Genomic DNA, 16774 nt, shown 5'->3' on the forward strand with positions numbered 1-16774 from the left:
AGGTCCCTTCCAACTCTAGTATTCTATGATTCTATGTAGAAGAGTTCCAGAGGGGTAGCCGTATTAGTCTATATACAGCAAAAACAATGAGAGTTCTGTAGCACTTTAAAGACTAACGAATTTAATTTCAGCAGGCATAAGCTTTCGTGAGCTTCAGCCCACTTCCTCAGATGCAGTTGGTAGAAATGATACAGCAAATAGGAAACATATATAGAAGGCAACATATGCATATCCATATCCAAGGGCATAGATGACAATGGGATAGGTGAATAAAAGCCGGGTACTTGAGGCATAATGACAACCATTGAGTAGGAGGTTAGAATGGGTGATCAGAGCAAATTACTTCTTGTAATGAGATAGCCATTCCAAATTTACATTTCCAAATTTTCATTACAAGAAGTAATTTGCTCTGATCACTCCTTCTCACCTCCTACTCAATGGTTGTCATTATGCCTCAAGTACCTGGCTTTTATTCACCTACCCCATTGTCATCTATGCCCTTGGATATGGATATGCATATGTTGCCTTCTATATATGTTTCCTATTTGCTGTATCATTTCTACCAACTGCATCTGAGGAAGTGGGCTGAAGCTCACGAAAGCTTATGCCTGCTGAAATTAAATTCGTTAGTCTTTAAAGGGCTACAGAACTCTCGGGGTTTTTTGGGGTTTTTTTCCCTTGTTTTTGTTTGTTTGTTTGTTTTTGTTTTTGTTTTGTTTTTTATGATTCTATGAACAACCAAGTGAGCAGAGTAATTCTGATGACACGAAAACTTGTGAGGGCAGAATGTGTCATATCATCAGAACTCCTGGTCTCTGTTAATAGAATGGTTCAGAGTTTGAGAGCCATATTCTTTATAGTTCCTGGCTTACACTATTTTAGTAAGAAAAAATTAAAAATCCTTCTACTCATGCAGATATGGTGATTAATTGTATTTTCTGAAGTTTTTGAAGGTCTCTTAACAACTGCATTGTTAGATTTCTCTTTGCTCATCAACCATCATAAAACTAAGAACGTATAATGGCTGCCTCCCAGAAATGTAAACAAAAGCACTCAATATGTACAGGTAAGCTTTGATTTTTATATAGGCAGGATCTTTAGTTTACATCACTCCCTTCCCACTCCCCAACCCTCATCCCCCCAAAAAAAGTCAGCTGTGGGGAGTCTGTCAAAAAATCAATTATTCTGCAATTGTAGGCAGAGGGAGGAAGGGTGGAAAAAAAAAACCACACAAATGGATTTTTGTTCCCTTAGATGCAAGCTAATTATATATTGGGTAATCCCCACACAGTTTAAAATATTCAAAAGGTCAAGATTTAATTTTTGCTTTTCATTTGCAACTGTCAATTCTGATTCCCTAAAGAAAGCTGCATGAAGCTCCCCCACAACACACATAGTTTATACATTGATTTAAGGATTACAGCCATTCACAGTGCAACACTGCATAAGGCTCTATTAATCCAGCCCTTAAGGATGAGCTGTGTAATGTCCTCAGTACACCTAAAAACAGAAAAACAGCTTAAAGAAATCCAGGTGGAAAAAAGTTAGCAAGCAGTCTTCATGGGCTATTTTGTTCATTTTAAAACTCCACAGACATGTCACCAACAGAATAGTTCCATTGAATTAACATTCACCAAAGGATTCGTTTCAAATCCCTTTCATTATGTGACTAATTTAAAAATAGAACTCCTTTCTTCTAATGCATTAGTACACTGATGCAGAACACAGTTTAGCTGTACTGAAAGCAACAGGCTGAAAAGTGAACTTGTGTACATGACCTGTTTTTAAAAGAGGAAATATTCTGAGTGACCCAGAGAATATTAAAATAATGTTTCCATCATGAACTCAGAAACTACATATTTGATAAACTATAATCCTCAAAATAATAAGACCAAACTATTGCTATTCCTCTCTCAAGTCTCCAAGAGCATGAAGAATTTGATTAAATTTCCCCAACATGAAAAGACTAAATAAATACTGTAAATTAAAACTGTGCTGATGATCTAGTTGCAATTACTTCCAGCTGAGTTGAGTCATTATTGTCCCCTCAAAACTTTAAACCTCACAGAAAAAGGGTCATGCTTTACTGGAGGAATACCAAAGAAAGAGTTGTGAAACTTTTCTTAAATACATTCAAAAGTGACCAAACTAGCTTTTATTTCTGACAGGTTCTTATTAAGTTTAGCTCAGAAGTCTACTACAGAAACCATGGCTACTCTTGGATTTGTCAGCAACAAATATGATTGCACTTAGTTGTAATTTGATCATTAGTTAAAACACATACTAATTATAAATAACTACATCATATTTTATCTCGCACACAAACCAGACACTGGGGAAAAGAATTAGTGCAAGTTTTTTCTAGTTAGTGTCTTATAACCACACTCCCCTGCATTTCATGTCCTGTGACAATTTCCAAGTAAAGCCAAATAACCATTTAATTGCATGGGACAGCACAAGAAAGCAAGTGTGCAAAAATAAGCTAGAATACACATCACAGGTCAGGGCAACTCCACCTGTAATCCCCTTCTATGATCCGGCAAAGGCACCCACTCCAGGCTCCAGGTCCTCAGCCATCACCTCTCTTGGGCAGAGACATGTGTCTCTCTCTCCTTACCAGCCTATTTCCAGGCTGCACAGCTCCCGCCTACACTGTGAATTCCCCAGCCAAGTCAGACTGCCTAAGCAGGCCTGCTTTCCTTTTCCCCTCAGAGACAATACACACAGTGAAATTGCCACAGTTAAGTTACCACCCAGCTCTTTCTGAGCAAGCACATTGAATCTTAAGATAAAAGCATTACAGAGAAAACATATTAAGAACAATAAAAGAAGCTACACGTGCTAAAAACATACTTGAGATCAACCCCCTCTCCAATAAGGGCTCTGACCAGGGAACAGTCCTTTAAACCCCGTCCAGGGTTTTCCTGTGATTACCAGTTCATCACTCCTTTTGTTCAAAATGGGAACACTCATAAATCTGTGAGTAAACTTTTTTTAAATCTGTTCTCAGCAGACAAAAGGTCCTTCCCTCAGGGCAAAGCTTCAAAAGGCTGGGTTTTTGCACAACTGGAGTAGATACATTTGCATACCTCTTCCTAGAGATTTCCTGGGATATCAATTTAACTTTAAAATTTCATTCTCATCTCAACCCTCGTTTCAAATAGTCCTTTGAAGCTCGTAACACTTCCAATGTTTATATTAGTCATGTCTCCTAGACAAGTTACATACAATCCCACAATAACAAAGAAACATTTGCATTTGAATACAGTAAGTTCTTAAAATACTTAAAACTTAATTCACTAAGGTTTGCCCAAGATATAGCAGGAAAGTTGCCATACTTATCACAACATTTATTTTAATTCAGCTATACTAAGTATACTCGATCCTGCCTCAGTTCAGGAGGCTGGACTAGATGATCTCTAAGTCCCTTCCAGTCCTACATTCCTATGATTCTATATTTTACTAAGGGAAAACAAAAGTAGAAACTGTTTATCCCTTCCTGGAATTTTCCTGTAGAAAAAAATCAAGGAGTCCTTATAGATTTTCAAGTATCCTCTGAAACTCTTGTTTTTATTATTATACTAACTTTAATTAATTCTTCAGGTATTAATTTCATTAAGCTAAACCTAATTTTACTTTTAAAGGACAGAACTATTATTTTGACTATTTTTTCCTCCAACTTCTCCAATTCACCAGCATTAGTGGTGGCAAATCACACTTTCCTCACTAAGCAAGAATTGTATCAGGTCACATTTTAAAATTTACTATCTCCTTCACTTGTACTGTGAGCTTGGCATATAGTTGTTGGGGGATGGGAGAATCTAAATTTTAAAAAAACCAACTCACTAGTTTCCCTAAAGGATTTCTCAAATATGTTTGTTCTTAGATTTCTATCCAGAACTTTTTTTCATGGACTACATCCAAAGCTATAATTATGAACTCTTTATTTAAGTGTATGGAACTATTTTTTGAGAGACACAAAGAAAGGTGTAGAGAAATAGAACACGTGTTGTTCCTCAGGGGTTTTCTCCACTATATGAATTTCTTGTGATGGCACTGAATATCTTTAAAGTTTTCTTTAAAGACAGAGTGTGACATCCTGCACCCCCATGTTCATCCTTACAGCATAATGACGTATTGTTTAATGCAAAGTATATCATATAAGATGTCTTTGGTATGCTCATGAGGTAGTGATCATTATTGTTGCGGTAATATGTTTGTTGCAATTTTGTGTGTATGGTTATGAGGCTTCACTATGCAATATTCCCAAAGATATATCCTCATGGCTTGAAACATAGCCAGGCAAAACTCTCCAGGAGCAGAGGGGCAGTTCATCAAAGTGCGTACAGGACAAACAGTTCATCAAAGCATGTACAGGACAAATTCAGCTCAGCCTTCAAGGAACAAAGGAGTAGCCTAGGCATCAAGGGAGAATCAACTGGACTCATGAGTGAGTCACCTCCTTTCCCTTGGCCAGGTTGGAACCCTGAGGGGGTAATGCTCACTGACTCAGAACATGAATGAGTCCATATAAGACATTGTTTGTCACCTGACCCTGAGGGGGAAGGCAAAGCCCCAGTGGGGAGAAGGAACATTATAAAAAGGGAAAACATTTGCCATGCTCACTCGCTCTCTCTTCCACCTCCATCTACAACCACCACCAAACAATCGAAGTGCTGACCAACGGGAAGAGCCTGGCTGAAGGGAAACCAGCCAGCCTATGGTGAGAATCACCCACATTTGTAAGGTTGCTAAAAGCATTAGGCTTAGTTTAGAAGATGTTTTGCTTGTGTTGCTCTTGACAAAATCTGACTTGTTATGCTTTGATTTAGAATCACTTAAAATCCTTCTGTAGTTAATAAATGTCTTTGTTTTTTCCTAAAGCAGTGTGTTTGGTTTGAAGTGTGTTGGCAACTACTTAGAACAATAAGGCTGGTGCATATCAATTTCTTTGTTAAACTGATAAATTTATATGAGTTTACATTGTTCAGTGGGCATAACTGTACATTGTAAACCAGAAGCTCCTGGGGTTGCATCTGGGACTAGGGGTACTCGCTGCAGTCATTCTATTGCATAATCCAAAGAGTGGCTGGCTAGATAGATGTACTCACTCCCTTAGTTGGGAGCAGCTTACATGCTGGAGGTTGTGCGTGAGCAGTCCAGAAGTGGGTGTTCTCACAGAAGAGCAGAGCAAGACGAAATCCAGAAGTAGGGAATTGGGGTGACACAGCAAAACACCAATCCAGATTGCACAAGGGGAATATCATGTAGGAGTTGTTAGATCCTAAAACTAAAAATATCCTGATAGACAAGATATGAATTCTTGCAGATATCATCCCTAGCCTAGAGATCAAGCACTGTGCATCTCTTCCTGCTATTTTACATGACAATAGAATGAAAATGTAGTCCTATTATTTTCTTCCATTAATTAAGATCTTTGTTCAATCATCTCCCCCATTTCTTTGCCCACTTGAATTATTCTAGTTTTATTTTTTCCCATGTGGTCACTATTCTAGTCTCATGACATTTAATTTTCTGTGTTTTACTTTAAAGACAGGTGTAGTCCCAAATAGCTTACTCTTTACAGCAGAAGAAAGGGAGATTCTAGGGTTTATGGGCTGATCCAGCTCCCACTACAATTAACAGGAGACTTTCCATTGACAGAAAAGGGAGCTGAATCAAGCCCTATAAGTATGCTTAAGAGCAATGCTGTGTTTGGTTTCAAGACTTTTGCATATACGGATGATGGCTGCTCTATTGGTTGACACACGGGGGACTGAATCAGGGTCCTCCAGATGTGAAAGCATGAGCTGCTACAGCTTGAACTATATTATATCCCCTATAAATCAGCACAGGAGACCTGTAACTCGCACTCACTAGTGAGTTACACATGTCCAAATTCTCCTTTTTTGATCCAAACAGAAGGAACAAGACTAAGTATTTTTGCCTAGCTTGAAGAATAGGGGAGAGTGATTCTGACCTCTTTTTCATATCCACACCCCAAAGCGCAGGATTCTGGTAAACTATTTAAATCTATTGCTTGAAATGCACAGCTAGTCCATACTTTAGCAAACAATTAGGTAATATGTAACCTCACTCTACTCCATCAAATATTTTCTCTGCATTCATAGAGATTGGGACAGCTTTATTTTATTTGTTTTCCCAAGTGGAGAACCACCATCAAGCATCAGCTGCTAATTGTTCATCCTCCAAAACCTGGTTGACCCCTGGTGCCTCACTGCAGGTAGAAACATGCCTGGGTATTTTGTCTAGTATATATAGTACATATCCATGCTCTCTAAATTAAAGTAGGAAATACTCACATACAATGCATTGTCTTTTCTTAGTTGGGCTTCTGTCACTGGCCTTGTCTCCATTAAAGAAATTAGTACAAGTGTAGTTACACATCTGTATTCAACCAGAACAAAGTCTAATGTGGACACACTGTTCTAGTGCAGCTTACTTTGGTACATTACCAGATCAAGCTGCACCAGTGCTGAAGGTCTATTTTAGGGGTTTGCCCCTCAGTAACTACATTTGGTGCAAATTTATTTAATGTCAACAAGGCCTTTGATAGGGTTTCCCCTTCTGGCAAGCCTTTGGTAGTACTGGGTTCAGTTCCTTCTTAAGGCTGGTCTACACTACAGAATTTTGTCAACAAAAGTCAGCTTTTGGCGACAAAACAGTGGCGATGTACACACTACAATACTCCACCCCCGCCAACAAAACTCCCCTGCTTTGGTGACAAAATAAAGCAAGCGTGTGGAAACATTCACTGTCCCCCGACACGCACACACACACTCCCTGTCTCTCACTCCCCCCCCCCCCACCAAAAACACTTTTGGGGGCTTCTTGTGTTTGTGTTCAGCAATGTCAGTTTGGCTGATAGCTGCTTTTCAACTGCCCTGTCAATCTAGTAGGATGCCCATGGAACATAGTTCTGGCTCCAGCACATGGCACGCATGCACACCCACGTACAGAATCCACATAGGGACCAGCACTCAAAGAACTGTAAAGTCGCTGGTATGCAGATAGATAAGGTTATAGCAACACTATCATACAGTTAGTTTTGCTATGTATACATCCCCGTGGTTATGTTAATATGTATTTATATATTAAAAATAAGAAATATTTAAGATAATTTTTTATTCACTTATTGTAGGCATCACAAAAGATTAAATTTCAGGCCACAAAATTACAAAAAGTTATATATACTATTTTCAAGCTTCAAACTAAGACCAAAGAAATTAAGGCCCTGCATCATGTAGCGTGAGGGCTGTCTGCTGTGCCTGAGCAGAGCCACTTTGGTTTTACTGGAGCTCCACATACAACCATCAGCACACCAAAATGCTATAGTTTGCAAGTTTGGGGTCTACGCTTGCAATTCCCAAACCACACTACCCAACAATCAGTTAAAAGTCAGTGCACAAACTAATAGAAGACGACTGTATGAGCGAGTATAGGAAACAGTGAAGAACTCTAAAAACAGAGCTTTTCAGTTTTTCCTCCATCTTGACAACATCCTCCAAGAGGTGTTTTTTGTTTGTTTGTTTTTGCAAATTGGAGCATAAGCTTCATAATTTCCTTCTGTTTAAAAAGAAAGTGTAAAGGAGACCTGTGCTATTATGGAAAATTCTGTTCAATATTCTTTATCACTCTTCTTTCTTATACAGTTTATGATCTAGACTCTCATCAGAATGGAGCAAGGTAAAGCATTAGCAGATGGCATATTTTCCTTTACATTAATTTTTACACTAAAACCCTGACATACCGACTCATGCTATTATTTATTTGTTTTCCATATAATGTATTGGGATGAATTAAGTTAATTAGCCCAGATTATTTTTTGGCTTTCTGTAATAAAACACTGTTAAACAGTATTTTTTCACTTGTACCTTGTGCAAAATAAACAGGGTACACATATGTAAGTTAGGATGTATACTCCTAAACTAAAGGCTGTGACTATTCCTTCCCCTATTCATACATCACAGAGCACACAGACTGAGTTTAGTAAATCATGGTATTATTTCTCTAACACTGGTAGTTTGTGAATAGTATCTCAAATTAAAATAGTATCTCAAATTAAAAAGTTGAAGTATGAGTTGGATGAATGGACTATAAAATGGATAGAGAACTGGCTAGAGCATAGGACTCAGCGAGTAGTGATCAATGGCTCCATGTCTAGCTGGCAACCAGTCACAAGCGGAGTGCCCCAGGGGTCGGTTTTGTTCAACATCTTCATTAATGATCTGGAAGATGGGGTAGATTGCACCCTCAGCAAGTTTGCGGATGACACTAAGCTGGGGGGAGTGGTAGATACCCTGGAAGGTAGGGATAGGATACAGAAGGACTTAAACAAACTGGAGGATTGGGCCAAAAGAAATCTAACGAGACTCAACAAAGAAAAGTGCAGAGTCCTCCACTTAGGAAGGAAGAATCCCATGCACAGCTATAGACTGGGGACCGACGAGCTGGGCAGCAGCTCTGCAGAAAAGGACCTGGGGGTAACAGTGGATAAAAAGCTGGATATGAGTCAGCAGTGTGCCCTGGTTGTCAAGAAGGCTAATAGCATATTGGGCTGCATTAGGAGGAGCATTGCCAGCAGGTCGCAGGAAGTGATTATTCCCCTCTATTCGGCATTGGTGAGGCCGCATTTAGAGTATTGTGTCCAGTTTTGGGCCCCCCATTACAAAAAGGATGTAGACAAGTTGGAGAGAGTACAGCGGAGGGCAACAAAAACGATTAGGGGGCTGGAGCACAGGACTTATGAGGAGAGGCTAAGGAAACCGGCCTTGTTTAGTCTGCTAAAGAGAAGAATGAGGGGGGATTTGATAGTAGTCTTTAACTACCTGAAAGGGGGTTCCAGGGAGGATGGGGCTAGGCAGTTCTTGGTGGTGGCAGATGACAGAACAAGGAGCAACGGTCTCAAGTTGCAGTTGGGGAGGTCTAGGTTGGACATTAGGAAAAAGTTTTTCACTAGGAGGGTGGTGAAGCACTGAAATGGATTACCTAGGGAGGTGGTGGAATCTCCATCTTTAGAGGTTTTTAACTGAGGCTTGACAAAGCCCTGGCTGGGATGATATAGCTGAGGTTAGTCCTGCTTTGAGCAGGGGGTTGGACTAGATGACCTCCTGAGGTCCCTTCCAACTCTAATATTCTATGATTCTAATATGAATGCCAACAAGTCTTGTTCATTAATGACTATGCTTGTATGACAAATCTCCTGCTGCAAGATTTTTATAATACCTTGTGACTGAAGAAGTGTTATTGGGAGTGTATCACAAGCTATCTGTTCATTGTGAAAAAGCTCACAATGAATTGCACAACATTTCCTTTTTACTTCTACATTATCAGCCAGTGAGAGAGAGAGCCTGAAAGGGCAATTTAAAATGGCAAGACATTAGGAACATGCCTTTGCTCTTAGTGCTCTTTCATTATGGTAATTTCAGTGTGCCCCACGAGCTCCAAACATTTATTTTGGCCTCAGAGCAAAGTCAACAGAATATTTGGAGGGAAAATGTGAATGAAACCTTCATTAAAATTTCTACCCATTTTTGTATAGTTATACTTAATCACCATTTCACTTGCAACTATTTCTCAAGACTTGTGATATAATAAAGCAGAAAATACATGCTGTGCAAAAATCTGTCCAAAATATATATTTGTTCCAGATTTTAAAACTCAAGGTTGTTGTTTGGTTCATTCCATTCTATATACCACAAATATCTATAGACAACGCTGATTTTATTTTATAGAATTTACGGTCACTCGTTTTCACAATTTCTGAGCAACCACAACTCCAAATGAAGTCAACAGAAGCAGAGGATGCACAGCATTGCTGAAAAATCAGGCCCTTTAACATTTTAACAAGACAGATGTTTTTCCTCTTCCTAAAGCCCTTTTTTCAGTTGAAAAATCTAAAACAACTTTTCATTTCACATTTCAGACAATGTTTAGTTTTAAATCTCCTTCCTCAATTCCCTAAACAAGCATATCATGTTTTCATTTTCAATTGACTAATTCCTCTAGATTTCCACAGGCCAAACAATGACATTTTGCACAAATTTAAAGCTGACTGAGCCTGATGACCTTTAAAAGTACTGGTAATTAGTCTGTTAATGGCTCCTTCCCTACCAGCAAAGTGAACTTCATCTTCCGCCCAACCTTAATTTAATAGTCCATTCACAAACTTTGCATCAGAAACTGCCAAACACCCACAAACCCTGACCTTTCAATGAACCAAACCTACCATATTATCAAAACATATTTCGGACCTGAAATTTTGTGTTTGGGGAACACCAGGTTCAAGATAATACAGAACTGTTAACTGTCTTGATTTCCAAAATAAATGTGAGATTTTACTTGTTTGAAGCAAAATGAATCTGACCTAATATCAAGGTGGGGGGGAAATTAATATTTTTACACTAAAACTTCAGTTTAAATACTCACTTATTAATATCTTTGTAAACCTACTATTCCATCAAAGGAAAAAAAAATCTTGTTCACTGTCATCTCTAATTGGTATACTGTTCTTTGGCCATTTATCAATTACAAACTGACAAGAGTTTGATTACTAGTAGCTTGATTTTAAAAGATACATTATTTATTGTGTAACCATTATGTTAACTTTAAAAGGGACATTTTCAACTCAAAATCAAGTAATTTAAAAATAGTTTCTGGTACTACCTCTGCCCCTCAGTCCCCTACCAATTTTTGTGGTTTTAAAGTCACACATTCCACTACTGTTGTTTATGTGGGTCACTATCTTTCCATTATAATATTGGGTGTTACTTGTAACAGTAGTAAATAATAAAAATCTCTCATTTCTATCTAAAAATTTAAACTGAAGTGTGAAAGACAGGAGCTAAAAAGATATTTGGACAGAGTGCTGAAACTTTCGAATACAGTCTGTCACATCTCCTAGGACATTAACCATGTACTTCTAACTTTTAACATAACCTTTTCTTTTTAAAGATTCTTTTGATAAGTAGCAAAAGGTTCAGTGGAAGTTTTCTCCTATCTAATCCTGTAGTAAAGATATCATTGAGAATTTAATTCATAAACACAAGGCAAAAATGTTAGACAAGACAGTAACAGAGTACAGGTGAAATGTTTTCCTCAGAACGAGATTGCTATTTGATAAGGGGGCAGAATAAAGTGAGGTCACTTATGTTGTTCTAACAGCCTGGTCCCCAGATACTCTTGAAAATGAGATTCAGTCCACAGAAACTACAAGCCCCAGCATGCAATGCTCCATCTTGGTCAGCACAAACTGGTCTGGTTCACCCTAGATCAGTGGTTCCCAACCTTTTTGGCTCAAAGGCCACAGATATCATTTATACAACACTGAAGGGCCACCAGTCTCCACCAGGAGGCCCCCCACTGCAGCTAGGAAGAAGGAGTTCAGTGAGGAGGCTGCTTCCTTGCTGATCTCCCCTCTCCCTGGCTGCAGCAGGGGAATCGCATGGCATCCCATAGCCCCGTGTGCTCCACCTGGATTCTTAGGCAGTGGCTCCCTTCTGCAGCCAGGGGACAGAAGATCAGTGCTCCCCTCCCTCTGGCTCCAGCAGGATTCCAATGCCAAAGGACCCAGGAAGAACACTTTGCTCTCTACTGGAGCTGGGGGAGGGGAGTGCTCATCTCCACTCCCTCTGGCTCCAGCAGGGAACCCTGTGCCTAGGGACCTAGGCAGAGCACTTTGCTGTGCTCCTTGCTACAACCAGGGGGAGGGGAGCACTGATCTCCTATCTCCTTGCCTGCAGCAAGGAGCCTGCACTGGTCTTTTAGCCCCACGGAAACATGCTCCATCTGGGTCCCTAAGCAGTGGTTCCCTTCTGCAACCAGTGAGAGGGGAGTCATGGGCTACTTTTGGCCCCCGGGCCACAGGTTGGGAACCACTGCCTTAAATCAATCATCAGGTGAGGACTTCAAGATCCTGGCACATGGCCAATGTAGCCCACAGCTGAGCAGATCTTGTACATTCTTTGTATATCTGATGAATTATAAAACAAAGTATCCTTCACACCTTAGCTGGATACTGACATTTTGAAGCTTTATTAGAATAGACAGCAGATTTAATAAAACAGATTTTTGAGGGGTTTTTTAAATGTACTCTAAGAATTTTATTTTGGTTGGATCAACTCCAATATCAACTGCTTCCTGTAAAAATACATTGGAAGCAATAGAAGAAGAAAAACTCTGCAAATCTAGAAGATAAAAATAATAATATAACAGCTGAGTGATACTGTTTCCTAAACAGTTATCTTTTCATTCTCCCGGGACTAATCTACTTGAAGGCAAGTCTGTAAAGAGACTATGATTGAAAAACACTGAACATTCCATTTATTTTACTTCAGCAATAAAACAGCCAGGTACTACAGAGCTCCTACCAGTTTGTTGTTGGTTTGGTGTTTTTTTTTTGTTTTTTTTTTTTAATAAAATCAAAACAATCATAAGAAAGATAAAACAGTACTGCCCTCAAATTACAGTTTGAAGATCCTCAAATTTGTATTACTAACATAAGAAACTAAACACTGCGCCTATGGAAATAAACTCATTTTACATAAATCTTCCTTGGCCAGTTAATGCACTATTAACATTGTCCAATAACAGTGCTGAACAACAAGCTACATCTCTAATTTTGAAACTGGCAGAAGTTCTGGCTATAAAACAACCAAATATATCCCATAACTAATGGGAAACGAGTCACCGCCTCTTTTATTGCTATCTACAGATTTAGCATACAGAAGATCCCCCGCACTTCTATGATTTGTTTGCTCAAGAAGACGCATGGAAGTGTGGAACTGGAGAGTTTACGCACTATGCTAGATATTGGGTGAATGTCAAGCCTGCTTTAACACACACACACCCACCCGTTTCCCAATCCCAGGCATGGCCATGAATGGTGCCACTCAGGCTGGATGTGCAGATTTATGTATGATAGGCGGCTTCGCCGAGGATTTGAGAAGGCCTTTCAATAGAGACACCAAAGCGCCTCGTTCCCTGAGGGAGCCTCCCAGTCCCTGCCCAGATCGGATTCGCTCTGATCCCGGAGCGGGCTCTGAGCGCGCCCCTCTCGCGTCCAATTGTCCCACGTGAGAGCCAGCTGCTGCGAGCGGCTCTTCCCAGTCGGTCTGACCCTCGGCTACCGGGGAGCCCACCCCACCGGGCCAGTGCGCCACCAACCCCGCGCCCGCTCCGGGTCTCGCTCGCGGAAGGGGACGGCTGTGTCCTCAAAGCCCGGCCCGCCCCCGCCCGGGGCTGCAACCATGGGGGGGGGGGGGAATCACACCCCGCCCAGCCCCGGGCAGCCGCCCCTTCCTCCCACGAGCAACTTCCCGCAACGGGGAAGCAAACAAAAGGCACTAAGTTCTGCCCCGGCTGCAGCCCAGTGTCCGGGGCTGAGCAACTGCGCCCCGGCGCCAGCAGCCCCGAGAGGACCGCCAGGGCTGTATGTCTCGCCTGCCGGCAGCGCACCCCGCCGGCCCCGCTGCAGATACCGGCTGAGAGCGTGGGCGCTCCGGGGGGAGGCTCCCCCCAGGTAGGGTCGGCCCTGCAGCTAGCCCGCCGCCGGCTCCCCCCAGCCCATTGTTCCCAGGGCGGCTCTCACCGTGCGCGGCGCTGGGGCTGCTCGGCTCCCGCTCGCTGGGCTTCCTCTGGCTGGCGCAGGAGGAGTCGGGCTCGGCCGCTGGAGGGAGGTCCCGGTCCGTCCGAGCCATTAAAGGCTCCGCGGGCAGGCGGCGGCGGCGGGGGCTGGGCAGCAGGGGGGGCACGGCTGAAGCAGGGGCGCCATGGCCGCCTGGCTGGCTCGGCGCTGAGAGGGGCGGCGGCTGGGCGCGGGGCAGAGGGAGACACCGGCGGAGCCCCGCTGCCTCCTGCGGACCGCGGGAACCGGACGCCGCTGCTCGCTGCACCTCCCCTAACCCTGCCCCCTCCCGGAGGGGGGGAGCCGCCGGCGGCAGGGCAGGAGGAGGCGGCCGAGAGCCCCCTCCAGCGGTCGGCAGCGCGCCCTGCCTGCCACGGCCGCGCCTCTCCGCCCTGCCTTGGCGCTGCAGCCCAGGGCCCCCGGCGACAGGGACAGGGGAGGCCCCCGGAGCCGGAGGCTACGGGCGGGCGGGCTCCTGTGCAGTTCGACGCTCTAGGGGTCCAAAGTGTCCGCCTGCGAGTCCTCTCACCCCTCCCCGGGCATCCGAGGGGGTGGGGAAGGCTCCGTGGCCGTGCCGGCGCTGGGTCTGTGTCTCCCCTGGGCTGGAGAAAGGTAGCAGCAGAGAGAAGGCGTTAAATGGGGATTAACGCCAGGGCCTCGGTAACAAAGAGCCTGTAGCACGGGAGAGGCGGTGTGAATGGAAGGGCCGGGGCGGGTAACAAAGCAGGTTTCCAAGCCATCCCTTGCCTGCCTGCATGGACGGCACTTTTTAAGGGAGACGGGTTGGTCCGTGAGCAAGGGCTCTGCCGTTTGCTTGCCGGTGAGCCAGCTCTGAAAACGTGCAGCAGCTTTGGTGGACTATCGATTTAGGGCATGTGCGGCTTTGAGCCTTTGCCTTTTCAGATTGTTGACTGAGAATAGCTACAAAAATCGTGGCCCCAATATGGAAGGGCTGGTACTCTCCGTAGAAGAGCCAGAGTTTAAACCTCAGGCCCTGAATCAGCTCAGAAGGGGAGCTGAGGGTTGCTAAGGCAAAACGATTAGCTGCTGCATGGGGTGGGGCAGTGGAAGTACCTGCCATAGCCAGGCAAATACAGGAATCTATTAAAAGCACTAGCTTTGAACACTAGAAGGCAGCCACACACTTCAATGCAGGAACAGATAAATGCCAAATTTATCAAGGGGCATGTATGTGGCCCCACTCTATCATTCCCTAAATGCCTGTCGGGATTAGTCAGAGGCCTCAAAGAAACAGAAGAGGATGGATGTTGGGATAATATACTCACATTTTCCACTTGCTGGTCAGTAACCTATTTTTTCTCCCTCATTAAATAACTTCAACAGATCACTAATTATATACTCTAACTAGTAACAATGTGGGCTTAAAAAGGGACTGAGAGCTGTCCTAAAGAGGCCTCCCATCTAGCTATTGAGTTGTGAAGGGAATGTTAGGTAAAAGTGTGTGACCATAAAGCATATTTTAGAAATTGAGTAAATACTCGGAAGATTCCTATCCCTAGCAGAAAGGACTGTTAAGGCTACCTCCTGCCTGCAAATAGTAGTTCTTAATATAGAGAACACAATCCATTTAGATGGCCTCTGCCCTGAGGTGGATTTTATAGATTCCAAGGCTGGAAGTTTGACCTATTGTCTACCACGGTCCATTTAACTTTACCAAAATAATTCCTAGAGGATATTTTTTAGAGAACAATCCAACTTTGATTTAAAAATTGTCAATGATGAAAAATCTACTGTGACCTTTGGTAAATTGTTCTTATGGTTAATTAAGCTCACCATTAGCTTGCTCTGTAGCAGTGACCTGTCCTTTTCATTATTTACCACTCCCCCAATTTGTGCGCAATCTGCAAACTTTATCCAGGATGACTTTATATTTTCTTCTAGATCATTGATGTAAATGTCCTTGGACCCTCTCACTGTTCTGCCCGGAGACTCCATTTTCCCCATGTCAGAGTCGCAGCTGCTCTGGTGATATATGTCCAAATTATAGGCCCGGGATCTAACCAAGTTAGGGACAGAAGGCTGCCAAGCTTAGGAGGGTAGTGGCCTAATAGCTAGAGTACTGTTTGGATTTCATTCAGTGCTTTTTAGGCTGCTCTGCTATACCTGGAAAGTACAGAGGAGTCAGCAGCAAAACACCACAGCTAGTCTCTGGGGGATTCTAATCCTCCTCTAAAAAACTAGCCCTGGGGCTGGGAGGGAGATCACTGCTCATCACTCATCAAAATTTTGAGCAAAAAACCCCTCACGCAGATGTGAAGGCAGGAGCTATAAATCCTGCTCACCACCTACTGCCATGGCAGCAGACAAAATAGAAGCAAGTGGGAGCTGAGGGAGTGTGGCCAGATCATACAGCTCCAAAATATGAATCTACTTTCCTCCTTTTCCCCCATCCCTCTTCAGGAACCCATTTCACACAACAGTATGACTTCTAGAAATACAGTCGCTTCTGGAATTGGGAGCGTGTAATAGTCTGTACCCCTATGTTTAACCCTTTTAGAGGATTATGATAAAAATTTGTGCAAAATATGACTTGTGAGGTATCATTTGAAAATTCATGATTTGCTGAGCATTACTGTCTTGGTAAAATATGTATGGCAACATTATATGTAACGTTATAAAATTCTACTCTGTGATATTACTGACACATGTTCCAACATGTTCTAGTGGGCAGTCATAAACAAGTTCCCTGAGACAAAAGGCTAGTCAAGGCCTCATCCAGGTGTCAATCATGTCAAATGGCTCATTCACCTGATTAAGTGGCCACTCTTCAGCAGGAGAGGGAGTATAGGCCAAAAAAAAAAAAAATCTACATTTTGACAAAGAAATAGCTTGAGGTTCCTGTCCACCCAGACTTTGTCTCATTAACCTCAGCTGGAGATGATTCTTGTACAAGAGAAATGATTAAGGGAAGAGAACATATGCCCCAAACCATCTCTCCTGTTCTCTCTACCAATGGTATCAACAACACCTGAAGAAAGGAAGCAGCATTGGATGGATTCTGACAGAGATTCAGGCAGTAAGACTGGTGGAACTTGTGGTGAGAGAGACCTTCGCTTTAAATTCACTTAGCTTGTTAAATTAGGTATTAGTTGCATCTTACCTTTGATT

The 16774-nt window shown here is 42.6% G+C and overlaps 1 protein-coding gene across 1 annotated transcript in view; it reads right to left on the reverse strand.

Moving 5' to 3' along the window:
* The window catches only part of FARP1 (FERM, ARH/RhoGEF and pleckstrin domain protein 1), a 343144-nt gene extending 328912 nt beyond the window's left edge, over positions 1-14232 (reverse strand). The window contains exon 1 of the mRNA XM_067536881.1: positions 13610-14232. The gene's annotated coding sequence lies outside the window, so the exon portion shown is untranslated. The remainder of the gene's footprint in view (positions 1-13609) is intronic.
* Positions 14233-16774: the final 2542 nt, after the last annotated feature.

The sequence above is a fragment of the Emydura macquarii genome, unplaced genomic scaffold, assembly GCF_026122565.2.
Source record: "Emydura macquarii macquarii isolate MOO-44397 ecotype Brisbane River unplaced genomic scaffold, CSIRO-AGI_Emac_v2 contig_3671, whole genome shotgun sequence".
Classification (NCBI taxonomy): Eukaryota; Metazoa; Chordata; order Testudines; family Chelidae; genus Emydura; species Emydura macquarii.